Genomic DNA, 6,000 nt, shown 5'->3' on the forward strand with positions numbered 1-6,000 from the left:
CGGCTGAACTTTGTGACTTTGTCCTCACCCACTACTATTTCACATTTGGGGACAATATATACCTTCAAGTCAGCGGCACTGCTATGGGTACCCGCATGGCCCCACAGTATGCCAATATTTTTATGGCTGACTTAGAACAACGCTTCCTTAGCTCTCATCCCCTAACGCCCCTACTCTACTTGCACTACATTGATGACATCTTCATCATCTGGACCCATAGAAAAGAAGCCCTTGAGGAATTCCACCATGATTTCAATAATTTCCATCCCACCATCAACCTCAGCCTAGATCAATCCACACAAGCGGTCCATTTTCTGGACACTACTGTGCTAATAAGTGACGGTCACATAAATACCATCCTATACCGGAAACCTACTGACCGCTACACTTACTTACATGCCTCCAGCTTCCATCCAGGACATACCACACGATCCATTGTCTACAGCCAAGCTCTAAGATATAACCGCATTTGCTCCAATCCCTCGGATAGAGACAAGCACCTACAAGATCTCTATCAAGCATTCTTAAAACTACAATACCCACCTGCTGAAGTGAAAAAACAGATTGACAGAGCCAGACGAGTACCCAGAAGTCACCTCCTACAAGACAGGCCCAACAAAGAAAATAACAGAACATCACTAGCTGTTACTTCAGCCCCCAACTAAAACCTCTCCAGTGCATCATCAGAGATCTACAACCTATCCTGAAAGATGATCCTTTACTCTCACAGATCTTGGGAGACAGACCTGTCCTCGCTTACAGACAACCCCCCAACCTAAAGCAAATACTCACCAGCAACCACACATCACTGAACAAAAACACTGACCCAGGAACCTATCCTTGTAACAAAGCCCGATGCCAACTCTGTCCACATATCTACTCAAGTGACATCATCATAGGCCCTAATCACATCAGCCATACCATCAGGGGCTCGTTCAGCTGCACATCTACCAATGTGATATATGCCATCATGTGCCAGCAATGCCCCTCTGCCATGTACATTGGCCAAACCGGACAGTCTCTCCACAAAAGAATTAATGGACACAAATCTGACATCAGGAATCATAATACTCAAAAACCAGTGGGAGAACACTTTAACCTGTCTGGCCATTCAATGACAGACCTGCGGGTGGCTATCTTACAACAGAAAAACTTCAAAAACAGACTCCAACGAGAGACTGCTGAGCTGGAATTGATATGCGAACTAGATACGATCAACTCAGGATTGAATAAGGACTGGGAATGGCTGAGCCATTACAAACATTGAATCTATCTCCCCTTGTAAGTATTCTCACACTTCTTATCAAACTGTCTGTACTGGGCTATCTTGATTATCACTTCAAAAGTTTTTTTCTCTTACTTAATTGGTCTCTCAGAGTTAGTAAGACAACTCCCACCTGTTCATGCTCTCTGTATGTGTGTATATATATCTCCTCAATATATGTTTCACTCTATATGCATCCGAAGAAGTGGGCTGTAGTCCACGAAAGCTTATGCTCTAATAAATTTGTTAGTCTCTAAGGTAAAACAATGAAAGTGACTACACACAAGGTGCTGACAAATACACAGCATGAACAAACAGAGATTAAATTAATGTCTTTCTCTGATTACTTTCAATTCTAATCATTTTAGCATTTCCTGGTACAAACAGTAGGAACAAGATTTGCAGATGGATTGACAATGTCTTTTTAAATGTTGATGATGTGCTCCGTGCTGAGCAATACACAAACATATGGACAGTCCCTGCCCGGAGGACAGAGTAGATGATCACAATGGTCCCTTCTGGCCTTGGATGCAGTGAAACTATGAATAATAATAAGTATTGCCAACTCCTGTGATTTTATTGGGAGTCTAGGGATAGCTGGTATTTTTTTAAAAGCCTGAGCTCTTTTAATTAAAAACCAACAACAACAAACAAAACCACATAAACCAAAGCTGTTCCTGTCCCTCATGGTTGTGGAGAAAAGCCTAAAAAGGAGACCTTAGTGTACCTAAAGGCTCAGGAACCATAAGGCAAAGAAAAAGACCCCCTAAATGTATTCTCTTTAAAGCTCATGATTTTAAGCTAATCTCACTGTTTTGAGGCTTGACTCATGAGTTTAGAATAATAATTTATGCAATGTTTATATATGGCCAGATTCTGCCACACTTTCTCAGCACACATATTTCCACTGAAACCAATGGGGCTACCTAGGAGACAAGTTATTGCTCAACTTGAGTAGGAGTTTCAGAATCTGGCCTCTAGTGACTTCTATCCTCAGAGCACTTTACAGTGGTCCCTATCCTACAGCCCTTATGCATGTGAGCACTTCCACTGGGCCATTAACAGCTCAGATACTACAGAGAGGAGGGCAAGTAAGCGTTTATAGATTAGAAGGCCAGAAAGGATCACTGTAATAAACTAGCCTGATCTCCATAAGATTTCCATAAGGCATGCCATAAGATTTCCCTGAATGAATTCCTGTTTTAACTAGTGCCTGTCTTTTAGAAAAACATCAGGATTGGGTCCACCAACCAATTAATCTTCACAACATCACTGGGAATAAATCTTATCATCCGGTGACACTGATGATTCCTTGGTTAGACAACAATTAGCAACTGGACTTTTTTTTTGTTTAATTGCTCCCTGACACAGCGATGGATTTAAAAAGCGAGGTGGATCTGCAGATGCCACAAGACATTGCCCACCAAAGTGGAGCAATTGGAAGATACAGAAGGTCACATTTTGGGCTTAATTTCTTTGACAGCCTCCCCTTTAAGCTAAAAAGCAGCATAAGTAGCAGTCAGAAATAAGACTAGAAAAAGGAGGCAATGCATAATAACGCAATATACCTTCCTCATTTCGGGCATTGGAAGGACTGATTTCTGTAGAAAGAATACAAGAATGAAACTGACATGGGTTCTCCAGCTGGGGGTTGTAACCATTCTCCCTTTCTGTATGGCTAGATGGGAGTGGGCTTCCCACATTTGTTCTGTTGTAACATGGGATTGTGGGGTGGGAAAAGTTGAGAAGCACTGAACTAGATATAGATCTGCTATGGCAACAAGCCATGTGTCTGTCAACTGGCATCTGGAAGATATGAACTAGATATGGGATGTATTGATTGTTTGAAAATTCCAAACATTGCAGAAGACTAAATATCTGAAGGGTATAAACCCCAAGAATGGCAGGGGCCCAACACCTATAACTAGGAGTAATGGGATGAAATTAGGAATAGAGAGGGTTAGACTAAATATCAGGAAAATGTTCCTTACATCTGAGCTCTGTTAAATGCTAGAATAGTCTCTCAAGAGAAGAATTGGAAGCCCTGTCACTCAGGACATTTCAAACTAGATTGGACAAAGTCCTAGGGAATAGACTATAGGCAGCGCTCCATATAGAATGAGATTATGCAGTTGCATTAACTGGCACTTAATTGCCCTTTTTTCTGAGTGGACTGCATAATTGTGCAACAGTATCGGAATTTTAATTTTTTTAAAAAAAGGCCTGTATTGCTCATGGCTGCTAAAATAACTTCCAAAATATGAAACTAACATAAAGGATGTAGTGATGTCTGACTGAGTTTGCAGAGAGGGGTGAACTGACTCATTCATCTCAATTAGGTGTTGACCCTGAAACCTAATGAATGAATGAAATATCATTGTTAGCTATTTAATTGCTGATTATCCAGCTAATGTATGCTTCTATTAGTGCTGGATACAGTGGCAGATATTATGGCACAACAGTGTGGGGTGGTCAGTTGTTAGGTGGAAAATGAGGACTCCAATACCATGGCTCAGTGGTTTAAGCACTGGCCTGCTAAACCCAGGGTTGTAAACTCAATCCTCGAGGGGGCTACTTAGGGATCTGGGGCAAAATCAGTACTTGGTCCTGCTAGTGAAGGCAGGGGGTCCCTTCCAGTTCTATGAGATAAGTATATCTCCATATATTATATTATAACCCAGATTTAAAGTCTCCTCTGCCCTTGCCAAAAATGGGGGGGCGGGTAGGAAAAGGAGATTTATTCCCTATTCAGTACCAAGAGCCTCATCCTCTTCCTGAGTCCTGCCTCCCACTCCTTCCTGGGTTAAAAAAACCCAGTTGTCCTCCATCCAGCTGTCAAATCTCAAACTCACCCCAACCAGCTTCTATGGTACAGTTATGCATTATCAGTCCAAATATTGCTGGGGCACACTGGGATTTGGGGCAGCATAAAATCAGTTGAACTTAACATCAAAATAAATGAGATTGTCCTGATTCTAATGTATCTTGGGGGTAGTGCTCCAAAATTCCAGGGTCCCTACTGTAATACAGGTTGAGTATCCCTCATAGACACTATGGACCATGACTGTAGAGAACGATCCTAGCCAGGCTCCTGGGGGCTGAACAAGATGGGACCTAACAGGGCTTCTCCATCTCAAATTTCTCTGTGTATCTCTAAGGATTTTTTAGAGGTCAAAGTATTTTTTTGCTACAAGGAAGGATTTCTGATGAGGACAGGAGAGGTAACAGCTTTAGACAGGGGATAGAAGAGCCTTGTAATGAGGCTAACAAATTTATTTGAGCATAAAGCTTTGGGTGCTACTCTGAAACTTGTAATGAGGGACGCAGCACCGTGAAGTCCTGAGAAGGGGTGAAGGACTATATCTGGCTGGATGAAGCTTGAACTTCTGATTGCTCGTGACTTATATTGAGGCATAGGCAACATTAGTAGCCCTGGCTGCTTCAGAGAGCCACAAGCCTCTTCCCGGCCCTGCCTGATCTTTTGAAATGCCCTACATGTGTGCACATTGCTGTTACAGGTTTCAGAGTAGCAGCCGTGTTAGTCTGTATCCGCAAAAAGATACTCCTGTTCTTCTTATTGCTGTTACAGAATGCTGAGAAATATCCAGATAACTCAGAGGTGCACAGCAGCAAACCAACTTCTGAACCTCCACCTCCTATGGAGACCTGCACACCAAACAGCAGGGGCTGCAGGCCAGCTAAAGGTGCTCTGCTCATTCCCTGGCCTCTTGAATTCTCTTTTATTGTTCAAGTGGGGCTTCCCAGCTCTTCGTATGTTTCCCCACTAGCCCCTCCTTGGCCTGATGTGCCGTGGATGTGGCTCTCTGTCCAGGTGTGGGAGTGTGGCTGATACTGTCTGTCCAGCACAGCTGTGGCTGAGGTGGTGGTGGTGGGGCCAGTGTGGCACTGTACAGCTCTAGGAACAGGAGGTACCATCTTTGCTCCATTGGGTTAGTGGTGCGTTAAACACAACCCATGGGCCAAAGTCTGCCTGCAGCACCCTCCTGCACTCTCCATCCACCCTCTCCTCCTAGTTCTGGGAAAGCACAAAGCTCTTCAGCTGCATGCTTCTATAGCTGAGTTCCTGCTCGCCTATCAAGGAAGATGCAGGTACAAGGCTGGAGTCCTGACAAGATGCCAAAGCAGCCTTTGATGTCCCAGAGTTTTGGTTGCTGAGTCTGGAGATCTCACCATTAATGCAGTGGACTCCTCATCCCTTGCGGCCCAGAACACAGGAGTAGCTGAAATCCCATTTAGCACAGTCAGGAAACTCCCAGACAGGCTTTCCCTGTGACTCACTAGTGGCAGGCATCAATCAGTAACAAACTAGGACAAAGGAATGCTCAGGCAGTGGAGAACAGGAGGACTTGTGGCACCTTAGAGACTAACAAATTTATTAGAGCATAAGCTTTCGTGGACTACAGCCCACTTCTTCGGATGCATATAGCATATATGCATCCGAAGAAGTGGGCTGTAGTCCACGAAAGCTTATGCTCTAATAAATTTGTTAGTCTCTAAGGTGCCACAAGTCCTCCTGTTCTTCTTTTTGCGGATACAGACTAACACGGCTGCTACTCTGAAACTTTTCAGGCAGTGGAGGTGTCTCAGCTGCCTCTGTGCGTTTCCTATACAGGTGCTTTGCTCAGCAACAGCAACATCCCCCTCCAACGCAGTTACCCTTGAATTGATTTTGGTGACCCCCCCTGTGGGGTTTGCACTGATATAATGATCCGACA

Source organism: Chrysemys picta, chromosome 3 (assembly GCF_011386835.1).
Source record: "Chrysemys picta bellii isolate R12L10 chromosome 3, ASM1138683v2, whole genome shotgun sequence".
In the NCBI taxonomy this organism is placed as follows: Eukaryota; Metazoa; Chordata; order Testudines; family Emydidae; genus Chrysemys; species Chrysemys picta.